Below are 20,457 nucleotides of genomic sequence, written 5' to 3'. Positions count from 1 at the left end.
AGAAGGGAGAGGGAGGGGAAGAAGACTACAACTTTAATCACAGGCCCAACTCGAGATGTCAAGCTGCTCTGGGGTGTGTTAGTAAAATGATGTCGTATTACAGGTTTCCCAGACAGCTCCCCACACTGCGGCTTTATCTGCCGAGCCGTAAATTAGCACACCTACTTTACGCTCTTCAGGTAAAACCAGTAATTTAGCTGAAAAATACACACACATGCACACAGAGCATGTGTGTAGGGGGGTGCTGAAGAGAGGGGGACTGCCCCCCTTGAGCAATGAATAGCTAAAATGAGCAAACGGGGATGGAAATGACACCTCAGCTGCACCTCCTGTCATTAGTGCACGGGCTCCCGGAGCCAGCCCCACCACCAGCCCACCTTCCTCTCTACCTGCCTCAGTGCCTCCCCCACACCCACCACCCCTTTTCCCCATGAACCGTAAATTACATGCTGACACCTTTAATTTGTGCAAAGTATGCCTGGCTGCGCCTGGCACCAGCAGCCGGCTGCTATAATAAGGTCAATCTATATTCATTGTCGCAGCGCTTGATGTGCCAGATAACACAGGGAGGCAGCACGGTGGTGGCTTCTCTGGGCCGGGGGGTGAGGTGGGGGTGCCCACTGCCGCTCATCGCAGCCTGGCACCAGTCCCTCATCACTTATGCATGCCATGAGCGGCGTTATGATTTAGCTGATCACCATCAGTTATTCATCCTATAGCTGCCTGGAGATGGTCACAGCACACTCCTGCTCGCCCTAGGCAGAGGGATAGCCCCCACCCGCCTGACATCACCATCAAGGGACCACCCAATGTGAAAGATTGTCCTTTCCAGAGATTGGTCCCAAGAGGGTGTGTGGCTCGGGAGTGTAGACGCCCCAATCTTCAGGAAAAGAAGCTATTGGGAGAGCCCCTGGGGAAGGGTCACTAATATGGTGTCTCTGCATCCTGGGCCACAGCCAGAGAGAAATCTCAGTGACATGTCACGTGGCATGAGCCAGCCTTTGAAGCCATAGAGTTCTGGGTTCAAATCCCAGATCCACTACTCTCAAACTGAAAGTTTAGTGAGATCACTTAAACTCTCTGGGTAGCTGGGTCTTTTTTTTTGTACATTATAATTATACATAATAATGGGATTCATTGTGCTGTTTTTTTAATCTGTGAAGTAGGAAATTCCATTTCTGGCAGGGAGAGTGGAAGGATGCAAGCTAATATATGAATACAGCTCCCAGTGTGCACCTGCGCATAGTAGGCACTTGGTTGATGGGGCCTTAGTGGGTCTATCACATGTGTGGATGGGTGAATGTCTGTCTTCAAGGAGGGGTTCAGATACAAGAGGCTCTTCGGGGGTGGGCTGGAGCCAGCATTGAGCCCATTTTGAGACAAACTGCACTGGCCCAAGGCTATGTTGAGACAGATCTCAGCTCCTGAAATGTCTGAGCAGGAGAAGCTCCAGGAAGCATGTGATCCACCTCTGGAGAGGGTCAGAAAGGCAGGGATGAACCAAGTTTCCAGCCTTGTACAAGCTGATGGCACAAAAAAAAAAATAAAAAATAAAAAAAATAAAAAAAAAAAAAGTACCGTGGCCCCATCTTGTAGAGGAACTTGGAGATTGTCCAGCCCAGCCCTTCATGCTAAACTGGAAGGCGGAGAGGGAAATGACTCTCCTCCCAGCCAGGGAGGCCAGGGAGGGGTCCTGGCCCAGGTCCCTGACACCATTGCTCCTCCCCCTGCCCCCACGACAGTCCCCCAAAGTGGGCCATTTGCCATCAGACTCCCAGGAGGGCTGCCTAAGGCTCATGGAGAATGCTTCCCCTCTTCATGATGCCAGGAGGGCACAACAAAGGTCCCTACCTTCATCCATAGCCCTGCGGGTGGGGGAAAGATAGGGCTGAGTCCCAAGGCCTTCAGCTAATCCTTCGTTTCCTAATCCAGCAAATGAGAAAATTAAGTGAGACCAACTTACAGAAAGAGCAGGGCACCTGGCAGGCCAGACAGGGGCTCTTTCCCTTCTAGTCAACAAGTTCAAGTTGAGAGGGTGGCTGGACCCACACCAGTCTAAGAGGTCACCCCAACCCAGCTGCACAAAAGCATCCAAGTAAAGTAGTGAACTCTGTGACTGGTGACACCTCAGTGGCGGGCAACATGCTAGCTCATCCTACTGCCACATCTTCATCCACCCCATTCCCTCTCCCAGGAGCGTCCTTCCCATTTTCTCAGCTTTCTAAATGAGTGGACCTGCCCAGACCCACTCCCTCAAGGCAGCCTCTGCTCCCTCCCTGGCTGCACCAGGGATGCCAACCCTGCCACAGCCCTACCACCTTCCAGACCGCAAGTGGGGCTTCTCATCCCTCCACAGTGACTTGGCCCCTCATGGGGAGCAGGGGCAGGTGAGCCATTACTGTGGACCTAAGCAGCACTGACATTTCTGCGTCTCTACCAGCTCAGCTGCAAAATAGGTGGGCAAGTGGGTCATGGGGTATTCTTGGCAGCCCCAGGCATCACATTCCTGGGGAAAGTTTCCCAGTCAAGTGTTGGCTCTGAACAAGACCTCAGGGGCCAGGCCAATGGGCATTTCCATGGAAACCAGCACCCAAAGGCTGTTTTCCCCATCTCACTGCTATAGGACTCAGAACCAGAAATCATTAAATTGAGGAAATGCAAATGTCCTTGCTCACCTAAGCTTGTGCCCTGAGCTTTCTTCCATTGAAAGAAGATGAAATCATCTGCCCACCTCCTCCCAGCCCCTCGGCGCTCCTGCCTGCAGAACCAGCCCAGGGCTGACAGCTCCGTGCGTCTCCCTGTGTATCACAATCACCCACACACCTGTGCTGCAGGCGCCTGCCAAGCCTCTGCGCCGCTTCCGGTGCTCAATTGCCCTCGAAATGCATTTCATTTCTTACCTGCAAGACTTGGACAGCGTGGAGGGCGGGGCCTCGCAGGGCGAGAGGGGCCATCAACCTCCCACGCTAACTGGTGGGTTCGCCTGGCTGGACACTCCACTCCCATCAACCCTGAGCTTGACTGGAAAGCTCCTGCCCAACCAGGCCTGAGGCTGGGCCCCAGCCCCTCATCACTCATCACTCACCCACAGGTGACTGCAATGCCATTTTGCTGCAGAGGCACCAGAAGCTACAGGGATGAGGGGGCTGGTGGAGTCTGGGTGTCCCACAGAAACTGAAGCCTCCAGCCCCCAGGGGCAAGCCCCTCTTAGCATTCAGACACCCAAATTCTCAGCATCTTTTCTGAACTCTTGTCCTGGCTCTGCCTACCTCCCCTTGTGGCCCCCAGGGGTGAGGCAGATGTTCTAACTCTCCATTGCCCCTTCCAAAACTCCCTCCTCCCTTCCTCTCCAAAAGCTCCAGCTCCCCTGAATTCCATGTCCTAGCTCCTACCTTTCACCACAATCCTTGTTTCAGGATCACCCATCGTACCCGGTGTCCCACCCATCATTCACGCAGACTTTACCAACACCGTCGCCCTCTGCCTTCACCTCCATCTGGAGCCATTTTTGGTGACTTCAACGTCTACTTTAAGAACCCCTTCAACACTGGGGCCTCTGTGTTGCTCTAACTGGTGGGCTCCAGCTATCAGTTGCCCACCCATGTCCATGGGCATCACACCCTTGACCTTACCCTTGCAGAAACTGCTCCAGCTATACAATCTCTATTTCAACACCCTGTCAGAAAACCACCTGCCACCTGTCATCTGTCCAGATGACCAGTAATCCCTGCACCTCACTGAGTCCTCCACCCACTGCCTACAGTCATTAGCTGTCTGCTGTCTCATACCATCTTTCATTTTCTTTTCTCTCTCCTTTCTTCATACTTTGAAGCCATGCCCAACCTTGGTTAAATCCAACTACCCACCTACTCCATGACGACTCCCACGCAGCAAAATATAGCTGGAGAAAAAGCCGACAAGCCTCCCTCTGCACCCATTGCCTTGGATCTCAGTGGTGCTGTGTTGCTTCACAGCACTGCTACTGTTGTCTTTGTGGCCTGGCTGCGCACTTTTTCACTCCCCAGCACAACCATTACAACCCTCTCCTGTCCTCCACTCCCCAGCCTCACTGGCTCATGCTTTGTTCAGAAAATAGCATCAACCAGAAGGACCATCTTCCCAGGATGGAGCCCGGGACTATCCCTAGACCTACACCTGCACCACCCTCCTCCTCCAAAAGATGAAGGGGACTTCCCTATCCAACGCCACTCCCTCTGCGTGGGTCTTGGATCCTACCTCTGTCACTAGAATCATTGGTATCTCCTCTCTCTGCACGGTAACTTTCTCCCTCTCTACTGGACCATCCATAACAGGACACTCTGGGACCTCCTGAAAAGTTCCCTTGCGTCTGCACACCTCCTGCCTCCAACCTGCACTGCATGCGTTTGAAGAATTGGTACAGCTCCCAACTGTCCTTTCTCAGTGGCACTTTGTCCCCAGGGCACCACTGACTCAGCATCCATCAGGTCACTTCTGATCCCTCAGTCACAGGTCCAACAGTCCCTTCTCCCTCTTCCCATTTCTGCGACATTTGTCATCTCTACTTCCACCCCTTTGTCTGCTCCTTCCAGATCTGTTTTGCCAACTCTGCTGCCATTTCCCAACCTCTCTGTGTAAGACTGTCTCCAGCCTGGGTCCTGGGTCATTTTCTCCCAAATGTCCCAACATAACCTCATCCCATCTGATTAAATATCAAATATCAGCCCTCTCTCATTGACTCCCTCACACCCAAGTCCGGTGGTCGTCTCTCCTCGGAACTCCTGGCTCACGTATTTATTGAACCACACACTTGCCATCTACATAAAATGACCAGAAGCCTTCTCAACACTAATACAACTAAAACCAAACCCAGGTTTCCTGTAAGTCTGCTCCTCCTCCCCCATCCCGTCTTCCCGCTTTTGACGATGGCATCCCCAACATCCATCCGCTCAGGTGCTTAAGCGAAAGAGCCCAGAGTTAGCCCTAAGTCCTCCTCATGCCCACACAAACCATAAGGGAATCCCTGATCAGCCCACCCACTGTCCACATCTCAGTCCATCTATGTTCCTCCACGTCTTCTGCTGCCACGCCGCCTCAGCCAGCACCACCTTGAAGTTGCACTCACAGACCTCCCAACTGTCCCCTGCCTTCACCCTTGCCCCTCCCAATGCTCTCCACGCAGCAGCCAGAGTCAGTTATGTATAAGGTAAGTTGGATGGTGCTGCTGCCCTAAAGAAAGCCCTCCAGTGGTTTCCACCACATGTAGAGCATAACAGAAGCTCCTCAGCCCCTGGGGACCCAGGCTCTTTCTCACCGGCTGCACTGTCCTCTTCCCTGCTCACAGGATGGCTGCTGCAGCTGTCCCCTCAGCTGGCCAGGAAGGAAGAATGGAAAGGGCCAAGAGCAAAATGGGGTCTAGCCACCAGTTTATCCCTTGTCACCCCAAAAGTAATGGCTTTTGGGGATCCCCATCCAGGAGACTTCTGCTTACAGTTCATGGGCCAGACAGTATCACATGCCAAACAGCATCAGGGGAATCTGGGAAATGGACTGTGTGTGTGTTTGTTAAGATGGATCTGTTACTGCCCTCAGTGAAAATGAGGTCATTCAGGGAGGGAGAAATGGAGGATGGGACAGTTGGTGGCAAAGGATTCCAAAATCTGAGCTTGACTGGGAAAGCAGGCACCATCCCCTCTGCTGAAGCTTCCAGGCTATCTAGGCATCATTGGTGCCAACTGTTCCATCCTCCATGCCTCCCTTACTATGCGATAAGAAAGGAACTGGGATCACGTGGGTGTTTTAGGAAGAATATTCTGCAACAGTGGGTAGAGGGGGCTGGACGTCAAGAGATGGAATCAGAGAGACCAATTAGGAGAACGTGCCGCAGTCTCTGGCTGGGCACAAATCACGAGTCTCCACACAGCTTGTAGATTCAAACAGCAATTCTTTATTCCCGAACTCACACCGGCCGTCTACAAACACGTTCTGGGGGAATCCACGTTCTCTTCCCAAATCCACACTCTGCCCTAATCCACTCTCTCCCAAATCCACTCCGCATGGGCTTCTGTCTCCCAAAATATACTGTCTGACCCTAAGCACTCAAGAGGAACTCAGCAGCAGGATACGCCCTATTCCAAAAGAGGAACACCCTAATCTCCTATTACTAAACTGCCCTATTCTAAAGGGGAAACACCCTACTCTCCTATTATGCTAAACTGCCCTATTCTAAAGGGGGAACACCCTAAACACGGATCCTGCCCTGGTCCTTGAGCAAGGTCACCTTTCAGAAGTCCTTCCACTAGACAGCATGGGAGTAAGCTGGCAAGGAATTTGTCATACCTACTTGGCTGATGGCTCCCAGCAGAACATCCAAGGGATGCAGGTGAGAAATCAGGGAGGCCTTGATGAGGCCAGACCGGCGAAGGGGACAGGATGGATCCACAAGACATGGCCAGAGAGTATCACCAGGACCAATGGCTAATTGGCAATTCTAGCATCAGGAAAGCTCCAGTGCGGACCTTTCCCTCTGCCTGGGACTCTGCCTCCACCCGCTTTCCCGCTCCATCACGCTCATTGATCACAGGTCCTTTGCCATGATGCAACTGGCCCGACTGGGGGACTGTACATTTGGGTGGTGACTGACTCTCTCCCTTTCCACCTGGGAGGGCAGAGCATGTCTGATTCCTCATGGCTGCACCCAGTCAGCCTCCCACACCCCATCACTGGCGCATGGTAGGCAAGCGGTACACTTTCACAAAAGAAAGGGCCATCGGTGGGGAAGATGGAGGAGGGAAGGAGCCAGGGCCAGGCTGTGGGGCGAGAGCCATTCTCAGAGCTCCTGTCTTATCTACAGGTAGTAGGGAGACACTGGCGTGCTGTAAGCACAGAGAGATGCTCGTCCACGCCCACGTTCACAGGAACATTATTACAATAGCCAAGAGCCAGGGGAAACTCAAGGCCATTGATGCATAAATAGATAAATAAAAGGAGGTCCACACATACAATGGAGTATTATTCAGCCTTTAAAAGGAAAGCCATTCTGATATATGCTGCAATATAGATGCACCTTGAAGACGTTATGCCAAGTGAAATAAGCCAGTCACCAAAGGACACATACTGTAGGAGTCCAATTATCAGGGTACCTAGAATAGTCAAGTTCACAAATACAGAGCCGAATGGTGATTTCCAGAGGTGGAGTGGAGAGGGCAACAGGGAATTATTGTTTAATGGGTATGAGGTTTCACTTTTACAAGAGGAAAAGACTTCTGGAGATAGGTGGTGGCGATAGTCACACAAGTTAAGTGTATTTAAGGCCACTGAACTGTACACTTAACAATTGTTAAAATGGTAAGTTTAACATCATATATATTTTATCTCAATAAAAAAATAGACATGCACAAAAAGAAAGAAGAATATATATATATTACAATGTGGGCTAATACTAGGATTGAACACTTCATTATGCTTGAGTTTTCTGGGAACCAAGATATGAAGAGAAATTTTTGAGTCCTACTGTTTAATAAAGGGAAAAATACTACTATTTCCAGAGATCCCAGTGTCCGCCCACCCCTGCCCGGCCAGGACTGAATCCTAACAGGCACTTGCCTTAGCCACTCTCAAACAAGAGAACTTGAATGGCACGGAGGGCAATGCAGAGACCGATTGTTAACTTAAAGAATGCGCAGATTCGTTCCGTAACCATTTGTGATGGAAGAAATAGGAGAGAAAGTTTTGTGGCTGGAGTGAAGCTAATGAGGACTAGACATGAAGATTTCCTGGATGTGACCTGGAATTCCCAAGGAAACACAGCCACTGAAGGCACTTGCAGGGCTTCCAGGAGGCAGTTGGTGATTTGCTCCCAAGTGCAGTGGAAAGATCTGGTTAGAGGTGGGGACCCAGTGCTACAGCCCAGGAGAGTATGGCACCCCCGGGGGGAGGCCACTCCATAAACCCCGACTCCCAGAAACCACCCCTGTCCTGGAGAAGCAGGCTTGGCCATGCCGATGCAGGACTCATCCAGCCTGCTAGACTGGCTGCTGCCCTGGGGCACTTCTTAAAGAGCACAGTGCTGGACATCAGAAGACCCAGTGAGAAGCTCATGGTCATCACTTCCAGCCTGGTGACCTTGGACAAGCTACATGGTCTCTCAAACCTTGGCTCTTCATCTGTAAAGGATAATAAAAATGTCATAGCCCCTTTCCTGTCCTCCTCATGAGGTTGTTGGGAGCAAAGGGCTGGCTTGAGAGGGCTTTGGCTCCTGCCTCCCTCACCCTTTCAAATGCATATCAGCCCTAACAGAACAGTGCTGTGCGCTTGCTGAGCAAAAGCTTCTCAGGCAGTCTTCCAGCCTCCTTTCCAGCTCGCTGACCTCAGGCCAACTACATGGGTCTTCAGAACCTGCCCCTGTTGGAAGATCCATATGATGAGCCACAGAGAAGTGTGAGCTGCAAACCCCTAATACACATGGGTCACCGTGACTGTGCCTGGGAGCCCATTCCACCCGCGGAGACAACAAGGGTGGCCTTGCCAAGCCAGAGAACTCGGGAGGATGAGCACTGGGAGGGGAGATGGAGTCCAAAACACACACTGCTGCATTGGAGGAGCCTATGAGCATTTGAGGTGCAGAGACCCTGGAAGCCAGTTCCAGGAAGAGACTGAGAGTCCCCGTGGGTCTGGGAGAGAGAGAGAAAAAAAACTTGCAGTCTAGAGGTGGAGGTGGAAGCCCTTCCAAAGGGAAGCCTGGAACTGAAGGTATAGCAGACCTTTTAAAGTGGCAGAGGTATTATGCATTAACTCCAGGAGGGTTTTATGCATGCCGGAATTGGCACCATACCACAGGAAGCCTGGCCTGGTTTGGACCCTCACTGTGTGTGGCTCAAGGCGCTTGACAGAGCAGAGTCTGTGGAGAGCAGTCTTGCATTAGTTTGGAGGGACTTGTTGGTCGGACCCTTGCAGACACATCATCTCTTAAAACCGCAGCCTGGATGGCTGTGCTCAGCAATCATGTGTTTAAAAAGCAATAAGACTAAATGCTTTTCCGTTTCCCCTTTGAGAGACCATGTATGATAAATGATAGGCAATTTCATGGTTGGAGTTTCAATTTCCGAAAATATTAGTGCTATTCCCCAAGCTCCACTTCCGAGATAAATTCTTTTTGGCAGTCTCCTCCGTGGTCTCCTAATTCCCTGATTCTGAATATATTTGGAGGTCTGGTGCAAATTTCATCAACCCAGCCCCAGCATCCACCTGTCCCGTTGGCTCTGGAAAGGATGATACCTACATCCCTACTCTTTCAGATTCTGTTTACATGTGTCAAGCCCATTAGTATTTATTAGGCACCTTCTACATGCCCAGCCCTGCACTGTTATTACGGTGGGCATACGGGAGCTACAATCTGTCATTCAATCAACAAATATTGATTGCACAATTAGTCCCTTTGATCTCAAAATAACAAGAATTCTGCAGTGATTCTGTAATGCCTCATGCTTGTTTCACATTATCCTCATTTTATAGTTGGAAAACTGAGGCTCAGAGCTAACCTAGTAAACTCAGAGTCAACTGGAGCAGATGGGGCAAGGTTCTGGAGAGTATGCGAGTCTTAGCAGCTCTGATGGTCAGGCATGGGGCTGAGAACATGTTCAGCTCCCTATGCAGGACTGTAAGGTATTCCTCCTCATAAAATCCAGGGGAGGTGCTGTTGGCCCCATTTTACAGATGTGGGAACTGAGGCCCAGAAAGGCTAAGTGGCTTGCTCAAGGATTCTCCCTCCATGGGAAGTACTGTCTCTCCTGATGTCCTGAAGCCAAGCAGCCCAGGTGGTGCCACGAGAAAACATCAAAGCACAAGCCAACCTGTAGAAAGAGACCACCCACGGCGTGCTTTGGTCTCCCATTACTCAGCCCCTCTGCTGACCAGCCCTCGTAGTTTCCCAGGCTGAAGTCTTCAGTGTCGTGGACACTCAGGGCTATTCACTGCTTCCTCTCCTGTCGCCATCCACCTTCCAAACCAGACTCTCCCCAGCACAGGCCACGGAAGAGCAGACATCAATCCTCCTCCTCTCTACCTTTCACTCCCCCTTTAGAAGGCAATGGAAAAGAAGTAAGAGAAGTGAGATGGTAAAGCCAGGATAAAACGGAAGTGAATAGAACAGAATAGACGAAGAAGGCACCGACCCGACAACCCGAAGCAGCCTAGAAAAGGCTGGAACAGAGTAGAACAGGGTGGAGCAGAACAGACTTGGTCGGAAGAGAATGGAACAGGAGAGAATAAGGTGGGACTCAATGGAGCAGGTTGGGGTTCGACAGACTAGGTCAGGGAGGGGCAGACTTGACGAGTCTGAACAGGACACAGTGCCATAGGCTCACAGGACTGTAGCAAAGGGAGCATAACTAGGTGAAATAAAAGTCCCTCCATTCAACACGCTGGTCAGGTCCTATTCTGTGCTAGGTGAGGGGGAAATAGATACAGTCCCTGTGCTCACAGAATGTACCATCTTGTGACCGAGACAAAGAAGACATTAGTAAGCATTGATACATACCTAATTGCAAATTATGAGCTTCTGTGTAATACCATAAAAGAATAATCAGGTTGCCATGACCAAGGGTGATGGGATGGAAGTCATCATATTAATAATAAAAAGGTCAAGTAGGCCGAGATCTGAAGGATAAGGACAAGAAGGAGAAGCTTGGAGAACCCGGGAAGAGCATTCTGGGCAGAGGGAACAGCACGTACAGAAGCCCAGTGTCAGGAAAGCGTTTGTCCCGTTCAGGAACTGAAAGAAGTACTGTCAGAGCTCAGAGAGCAAGGCCCAGAGTGTCAAGGGAAGAAGGGGAGAGGTGGGCAGGGGCCAGATGTCCCTGGGCCTAGGAAGCTTGGATTTCATTCTAAGTGCAATGAGAAGCCAGTAAAGAGAGCTGCAGACGTAACTTCTGTTTTCTCCTTACTCTTAGCTGGTGCGAAAGAATGAGCAGGGGCAGGAAGACCATTCAGGCATGTGCTGTGGTCATCTGGCTAGTGAAGGTGCTTGGAGCCAAGTGGCAGTAGCTCCTGAGCAGGAGGAATGCGGCCACATGGAGAAATTCTCTGCAGGTTGACACCACTGAACGGACCTGCCCCTGGCTGAAGGGGAGACCTGGAAGAGCTGCTGGGGGCTGGAGTTTCTGTTTCCTGAGGTGGGACTAAGGGAGACAGTTGGAGGAGTGAAACTGAGAGTTTAGTTCTGAGGATTCTAAGTTCAGGTGCTTGAACGGTGAGATCAAGTTGATCTGGGGACCCAAGCCTGGAGCTCTGAGGAGGGTCTGAGATGGAGACAGATATAAACTGGAGATTGCACACAAACATTCTGCAGTGACTTGGAATCAGAGACGACTTGTGCAGAAGAACACTGCGTGGGGAAACTTGCCGATCATGCCCAAGTCAGGCCCACTAAGCAGATCTCTAAGGGTGGGGTTCAGGGGTCTGTATGTTTAGCAATCACCCCCGAATGTCTGGATGCTTCTAACATGCATGGACCACTGGTCTGAGGAGGGACTAGTGGGTGGAGGAGCCCCTCCACTGCAGATGTGTGTATGTGCAGATGGGCAACATCAAAGGAGACACAGCAGTAGCTGAAGAAATCAGGACGATCAGGACAAGAGGAGTCTCATAGGCCAAGAGAGCAGGGGCAGCCGGGACCAGGTGATCAGTCATGTCTGGCTGCTGAGTGACACGTGACAACATGCAAACCTCAGGCAGGACTGAGAGGGACAGAGGAGGACACAGACAACAAAGCCAGGGAGTGGCCACAGAAGCCAGAACAGATGACAAGTGAGGATGACATTCCCAATCAATGGGAAATCTGTGGACAGACCCTCCAACATATTTCACATATGATTTTTTTAAAAACTATTTTTTTTTAGTTGTTGATAGACTTTTATTTTATTTATTTATACGCGGTGCTGGGAATCGAACCCAGTGCCTCACACATGCAGGCAGGAGCGCTAGCCCTGAGCCACAGCCACAGCCTCTCACGTGTGCTTTTCTCCTTTGTGGCACCAGCTTCTGTGGGGCCAAGGAAAGCAAGCAGGCTGGAGGGTGGGGCTTTCCTTCACATACGCCACGATGGTTCTGTTTTCCTGCCTCCCACCACCCAGATCAGCATCCTCAGACACCCCTCTGTCCCAGAAAGACAGTTCTGTGAGGCCTTCCAAAGTCCCCACCTCCCTTCCCAGGGACATTCTCTCCTTCCCTCCTCCCCAGAGCAGTTTCCTGGCTGTGGCCATCATGTCATCTATGCCTCCTGGCCTCACCCCCAGGAAGCACCTTGCTAAGGGTGCAGGGTCTTACGCCCAGCAGCCTGGAAGGCAGGTGGCCCTTCCTGAGCATCACGCCCACCCACTAAGGCAGTAGCCTGGGCCACCAGGAGCCCTGGTTCTTAAGGGGCTAAGGAGATGAAATGAGCCCATTTTAAAAGACACATTCAACTTCACAGGAGTCTTTCATATTCATGAAACAGAAACCGAAAACCCAAGGCTTTCATAACCCAAACCTCAGAAAGCGAGGCCGGCAACATCTTGGTGGGGGTACTGGAAACCAAAAGGGGTTTTCAACCAGGGACAAACCTCCGGGGATCTTTCAGAATCAAAGTCAGTGAGATGCTGATGTGTTTCCAAAGGCCTAATACTACCGATAGGCTTCACCCAGGTCAAAATTCGATTCTGTTCAACGTGTGCTTCCCGTCCCCGGTCCCTTAAGGGGTCACAAGCACCTCAGAGAACTGAGGAGCCCCTGCCCTCCATCTGGAGCCAAATTCCTGGCAAGAAGCTGCCAGCAGAGACTTCCCAGACGTCCCCGACCTCTCAGGAAGACGCGGCGGCAGTGAAGGGATTTTCCTCCAGAGAGCAAATGACAACACAGCGCCTGTTTGTTTTCCATGCAGGAAGGAACAGGGAACATCTGCTCCAAGAAGCCACTTGAAAGATAATCAGGCAGCGATGTTGGCAAAACAGCTGTGTGGCAGGCGGCGAAGGGGGCGGCCTGGAGCGGGAGACAGGGGATGGGGGGTGGAACTGAGCTGGGAGCTGGGAGCAGGCCTGCAGCCCCGGCCCGGCCCACGCCTCCCAGAACTCAGGGCCCTTCTACCCGCTGAGGGCAGCTCTCGGGGAAACCCACCGTCCTCATCCAGCTAGGGTACAGGTCCCAGGGCCAGCCGGGCCACATTGCATTTCACTTGAGTCCGCGATGCTGGAAGACGAGGACAGTTAAAGACCTCTCCCCTCCTCTCAGGCTTCTCACCTCGCCCTCTTCCTTCTCCATATGACTTAGGACTCACAGAGGCCCCTTGGTTTACTTCTGCCAAGAGCAGACTCAGGCCCTTCAAATTCCTGTGGCCTCAGACATGATTAGTTAATGCTTGTCCCTACTCATCAATGCAGGGGAGATGCTCATTAATCAATCATTTTCCCACCACCTCACCCAGGCCTCTGGCTTCCTCACAGCCTGTTCTTTCTGCTTTGTTTACTCCTTGAAAAAGAAGAGCCCTTTTCTGCCTGACCTCCAAGATGCTTGCAGAACTCACGGTCAGGACATTTTCCCGATTACCATAGTGCCTTGAAATAATCCTCTCAAATAAAGTCTGTCCCTGCTGGAGTCTGCATTTGTTTTTTTTTTTTTTTTTTTTTTTTTTTTTTTTTTTTATTGACAGGGCTTGAAGGTCCTCTGACATCTCCTCTTGCAGGACAGCTTGCCCCAGAGCCTGAGATTCTACCCTAACAGACCCAGTTTGGAATTAAGAGCTGAGATGAAACCTCAGAAGACTCAGGATTCTGTCTGCTACCCACCTACAGGACCAATGATGACTCAGCCAGCTGACACTGGGAGCTGAGCTCTGCAGAGTGTGCTTTACAATTTCCAGGACCACACGAGGGTGGGAGTCCCTCAGCCCCGGCACCTACTCACTTTCTCTTCTCCGGCAGAGCAGGGCGATGGGGATTCCTGATTGCAAGCTGTCCCTGGGAGCCTGCAAGTTCCTCAGACAGCAGAAAAAGAAAAAGGAAAAAAAAAAAAACTCCAATAGGTTGTCAGAGATTGAGGCCCAAGAGAGGGAAGCAGCCCACAGCACTGGGAAACTTTTCTGCAGTTACAGCTTTAAGAAAAGGCACCTTCAGAGTAAACCAAAACAAACCAACCACAAAATCCCATTGACAAATATCCCTGAACTCGGTTTTATTGTCTATTCCTTACCAGCGTGATCTCAGAGGCAGGCTAGGGGGTGGGAGGGGCGGGCCTAGGTCAGAGGACACTGCTGCTGGGAGCAGCCACTCGGTGGAGTCAGAAATGATACAGGACATGCACTCCGAGGACGGTGCCATGGAGACAGATTGCTTGTATTTGTCATTTCCAAGTCAGCTCACCACTGTGGCTCTCCCACACTGCGCTGATTACATTGATTAAATCTGTGCGCATTTTGTCTGGTTCCCTCCAGACAGAGACCCTGAGATGAGGTTTTGGGTAAAAGCATTTGAGATATATTTGCAGGAAGCCCCGGTCAGGGAGAGTGGAAGTGAGAAACAGAAGAGAAAGAGGCCAGTGAGAGGCGCAGTGGAGCAGGTGGTGCCCGTGGGTGACAGGGGCTCATTGGAGGCAGCCAGACAGCTCCACTCGATCCACCCCAGGGCCACCCCCCAGGCCACCAAGGCTCACCTCCTCCTAGATTCTTTCCCCGTGGATGTGTCCCAGAAGATAAGGAGAAGGGGTCTTTTGTGCTGCGGTTTTCAAGCCACATTCTTTGGAATCCCAGGACTTTGGGAGACAGGAGGCCAGTGGATATGGCTGCAGGTCTCAGCCTCACTTCAATTGGAACATATTTTTCTGCTTAAATGTTGAGTTTCCACTTATAATATTTTTGAAGGGTTCAACGGCTTAAAAGTAAAGGCCAGATCTACTTCTGTTTCCAGGAAGATGGAGTAGACACCTTTTCCTTATTGTTCTTGCCAAGCACAAACAAAATCTCTGGACATTATATATCAAGCCAACATTAGAAGGCTCTGAAAAGTGGACAGAAGGCAAATAAGCCAGAGACCTCAGGACCCAAGGAACTGCGCGATGATAAGCCCTTTGGATTTTCTTTGTATTCTGTGCAACTCAGACTTGAAGCTCAAGAAGTCAACAACCTAGAAACTCCAACTGGTACAGATAAAGAATGGCCCGACCAATGCCTGCTCTCTCCAGCCAAAGGACAAGGGGCAACCTAGCAAGACAGAAAATTTTTAAGCTGCTTTATTCCAGCCAAACACCACAGAAAAATACTGTGGCCCCATCTCCACCCATGCCAGCCAAGGTCCAATGGGGAGCTTCAACCCTCGGCCCACCAGGTAGCAATGAGGTACCCTCCCTTCCTCCCTCACTCAGTGGTATTTGGAGGAGACCTGATAGGGAGTCAAGACTTTATCCATTACGCATCAGTAACAAGCTATCAGTGGAGACTGCTGGAACTCCATCCTCACCCAGCAGTAAAGAGAAATTACATACCCATGTCATATGTACTATCATAGCAACTGACATTCCATACCAATGGGCTGAAAGGCGAACCTGGGCTCGAACCTCCACCTGGCACTCACAGGCAGTACTCCCCCAGCCACCCCCAGCTGGGGCAGAGTCCAGGAAAAGCCAGCTATACCAGAAGGCTTGAAATAAGATCCAGAATCTCATATATAATGTAAAAATACCCAGGTTTTATTTTTAAAGGTAACTCATCACTCCAAGAAGAAAGACCTCAAACTGAATGAAAAAAGACAATTAAGAGACGCCAGTACTGAAATAACAGATGTAAAAATTATCTGACAAAGATTGTGAAGCAGCCACGATAAAAATACTTCAATGGCAATGATGAAAATGCTTGGGAAAAAAAAATGAGAACATAGAAAGCTCGGCAAAGAAAGAGAATATATAAACAAGAAACAAGTGGGAATTTTAGAACTGAAAAATACAATGACCAAAATAAAAAGCTCAGTGAGTAGGAACTTGAACATATAAAAACAGCAATTATGCACTCTGAAAAGCTAGGAGGAAAATAGATTTAAAAAAATGAACACATCCTCAGAGATCTGTGGCACTATGCCAAAAGATCTAATGTCTTGTCATTGGGGTCCCAGTAGAAGAGAAAAGAGGGAGGAATTAAAAAATAGTAGAATTAATGACTGAAAACTTTCCAAATCTTAATGGACCCTAAACAGGATAAAGCCACTGAAACTCACACCAGGAACTCTGGAAACTAAAGCCAAATAAATAAATAAACAAATAAATCTTAAAAGCATCCAGAGAAAAATGATGCCTTCCCCGTAGAGGGAAAACTATTCCAATGACAGTGGGTTTTGTTTTGTTTTGTTTTGTTTTCATCAGAAACCCAGACAGCCAGAGTGGTCCAATATTTCTCAAGAGCTGAAGGAAAGAAGTGTCAACTCAAAATTCTATGCCTATACAGAGAAGGAAAAGTAAGAGAATTAGTTTACAACACCCCTACCCTAAGAAAATACTTAAGAAATTACTCTAAATAAAAAAGAAGCTATAAAAGAAGGAAACTTGGAATAACAGAGAGAAATAACAAACATTTTAAGCATAAACATGGGTAAAAACAATATATCTTCCTTCTATTATTGGGTTATATCATTTATATTTGATGATTGAAACAATAGCCTTATAGTTATGCTTCAAGCAAACTGAATTCACATTTCTTTAATTCCCGAAAAGAATGCTCCAAGCCCAAATGGTTTCACAGGTGAATTCCTGTGAAATGTTTAAAGAAGAATTGACACCAATGCTACATGTACCCTCCAAAAAAATAAAGAGAGAACACTTCCCAGTTCTTTATTAAGCTTATATTAGCTTCATACCAAAACCATACAAAGATACCATTATTCCTGATGAATACAGATGCAAAAATCCTCAACAAAATATTAGCAAACAGAATTCAGCAATATATATAAAGAGTTTTAACCATCACCAAGTGGGGTTTAGCTCAGAGATACACATAATAAGTATTTAGACATCAATCAATGTAATTAACCAGTGAGGGTTTTTTTAATCACAAGATCATATCAACTGATGCAAAAATATTGACCGAATTCAGTAACACTCTATGATGAAAATTCTCAGAAAGAAAAAGAATAGAGGAACAACTTTTTCCACTTGATAAAAAAGCTGCCACAAAATATCTCTAATTAACATTCCACTTAATGGGGAAAGATTAAATGTTTTCCCTCTAAGACCAAGAAGAGGCACAGTTGTCTACTCTCACAGCTCTTATTCAACATAGTGCTATAAGTTCTAGCCAATACAATATGGCAAGAAAAGGCAGTAAAAGCCATACATATTAGAAAGAAAAAACTGTCTCCATGACAGAAAACATGGCTGTGTACTTATAAAATCCTAAAACAGCTACAAAAACCAAAACAAACAAAAACTTCTTAGAGCTAATCACAGGATACAAGAAAAATACACAGAATTCAATCGCATTTCTATATACTAACAATGAATACATGAATACCACAAATTTGAAAATATAATACCAAATAATACCATTGCTCAAAAAAGAAAAGGCACTTAGGGTACAAAGCTGTACTAGTCAACTTTCTGTTTCTGTGACAAATATCTGAGATAAATGCACTTATAAGAAAGAAAATTTTATTTTGACTCATGGTCTCAGATTCCAATCCATACTCACTTGGCCCCTTCCTTTGCAGCTGTGGAGCGGCCGTGCACGATGGTGGGGAGCATGTGGTTAGAGGAAGCTTCTCATCTCAGGGCAGCAGGGAAGCAAAGAGAGAAAGGAAGGGGCCAAGGTGCAAATATCCCCTCCAAGTGCACACACCCAATAACCTAACTTCCCTCCACTAGGCCTCACCTACTGGGGTTTCCATCTTCTCCCAACAGCACCATGGACAGGAGACCAAACCTTCCACCCATGGATGTCTGGGGGCATTTGAGATTCAAACTAATAGCAGCACAATTCACAATAGCTAGACTGTGGAACCAACCTAGATGCCCTTCAATAGATGAATGGATAAAAAAAAATGTGGCATCTATACACAATGGAGTATTATGCAGCACTAAAAAATGACAAAATCATTGAATTTGCAGGGAAATGGATGGCATTAGAACAGATTATGCTAAGTGAAGCTAGCCAATCCTTAAAAAACAAATGCCAAATGTCCTCTTTGATTTAAGGAGAGCAACTAAGAACTGAGCAGGGGGAAAGAGCATGAGGAAAAGATTAACAGTAAACTGAGATGAGTGATGGGAGGGAAAGGGAGAGAGAAGGGAAATTGCATGGAAACGGAAGGAAACCCTCATTGTTATACAAAATCACATATATGAGGTTGTGCGGGGAAAGGGGGGGAAGGGGAAGAACTAACTGAACAACAACAGATGAGGTAGAGAGGGAAGATGGGAGGGGAGGGGAGGGGGATAGTAGGGGATAGGAAAGGCAGCAGAATACAACAGTCACTAATATGGCATTATGTAAACATTGTGAATGTGTAACTGATGTGATTCTGCAATTTGTATTTGGGGTAAAAATGGAAGTGCATAACTCACTTGAATCAAATGTATGAAAGATGAAAAAGATAAAATAAAAAAAAGAGATTCAAACTATATCAAAATCAAATAACACATATATGGGAGCTGTATGCTGAAAACTACAATGCCAATCGGAGACATCAAGACCTAAATAAACGGAGAGACTTACTGCGGATGGGAAGGCTCAACCCAGCAGAAGTACCAACTCTTCCAAATTGAGATTCAGGCTTAACACAGTACTATTCTAACACTTATATGAAAAAGCAAAGAACTAATGAAGCTAAAACAGTTTTTAAAAACAGAAGAAGAAGAAATTGGGGAAATCAACTTAGCGGATCACAAGACTTATGTACCCACTGTAATCCAAATTGTGTGACAGGGGCTGGGACTGTGGATCATGGTAGAGCACTTGCCTAGCACATGTGAGGCCCTGATCCTCAGCACCACATAAAGATAAATAAATAAAATAAAGGTATTGTATCCATCTACAACTACAAAAAATATATATTTAAAAAAAATTTTAACAATGGCTGATGGACAGGCAATAGAATAGAACAGAGGACCCCAAGAGAGACCAAAGTGCCAATTGATATTTGACATAGGTGCAGAGATAACTGGATGAAATAAAAATAACCTTTTCCACAAATAGTAATAGAACAATTGGGTATCCGTCCAGGGACACTCCCCTCCAAATGAGCCTTGGTATCTATGAATTCAAAATGGAAAATACAAAACTCTAAAACTTCTAGAAAAGAAATAAGAGAGCATCCTTGGGATCTAAGGCTAAGCAAAGAGTTCTTAGATTTGATTCCTAAAGCATGATCCATAAAAGGAAAATTGATAAATTGAACTTCATCAAAATTTAAAATTTTGAGTTATGTGGAAAATCCCTGTTAGAAGAACGAAAAAAAAAAGTATAGAATGGCAGAAAATGTCAGCAGAGGACACTAGTTGACAACTGTGTAGGACTAGTGTTATCAATACAGGACTAGTAATATCAAGAATATATAAATAACTTTCAGAACTCAACTGTAATAAAAAGAAAAGAGCAAACCAATTTAAAAATAGACAAGACATGAAGAGATAGTTCATCAAATAAGATATACAGATGGCAAATAAGCACAGGCAAAGATGTTCAACATCATTAGGCATTAGGGACATGCAAATTTCCCTAATGCACAAAGATGCTACTTATGGACCCATCATAAAACACAGTGAAAAAATATCGACAGCACCAGACACTGGGAAGCGTGCAGAGAAACTGCTTTGCTCCTCCATTGCTTTGGGAATGTAAAATGGCACAGCCACTATGGAAAACAAGTTGGCAGTTTCCTTCAACATTAAACATGCATCCACCATAGGCTTCAGCAATCTCACTCCTGGGCATTTATCCCAGAAACATGAAAACTTATTTTCACACAAAAAAACTGTGCAGGAATGTTTATAATCACTTTATTTATGTTAACCAAAACCTGGAAACAACCCAGATGTCCTTCAGCAGTGAACGGTTACACACTGTTCAGTATGTTGGTACCATGGAACACTACACAGCAATAAAAAAGAACAAATTATTGATATATACGACATCCTACATGCATCTCGAGAGAATTATGGTGAGTAGGGGAAAAGGCAGCCACAAAAGTCTATCTCGTATGATTCTGATTACATAACATTCTCACGATGACAAAATTATGCAAATGGAGAAAGAATTGATTAGTGGTCAGCAGGGGTCAAAGATGGGCTGTTGTGATGTGTATGAAAGGGAGGGATGAATAGTCCTTGTGGTCCTGGAAATGTCCTGTCACTGTGTTAGTGCTGAGATTCCAGTTGTGACAGTGCACTATAATTTTGCAAGGTTCTATAATTGGGGAAAACTAGGTAGATTGTTTATAAGATCTCTTTATATCATTTCCTAAAATTACATGT

This window comes from Callospermophilus lateralis, chromosome 3, assembly GCF_048772815.1.
Source record: "Callospermophilus lateralis isolate mCalLat2 chromosome 3, mCalLat2.hap1, whole genome shotgun sequence".
Taxonomy (NCBI): domain Eukaryota; kingdom Metazoa; phylum Chordata; class Mammalia; order Rodentia; family Sciuridae; genus Callospermophilus; species Callospermophilus lateralis.
The sequence above is the reverse complement of the archived record's forward strand: the minus strand, read 5'-3'. Positions refer to the sequence as shown.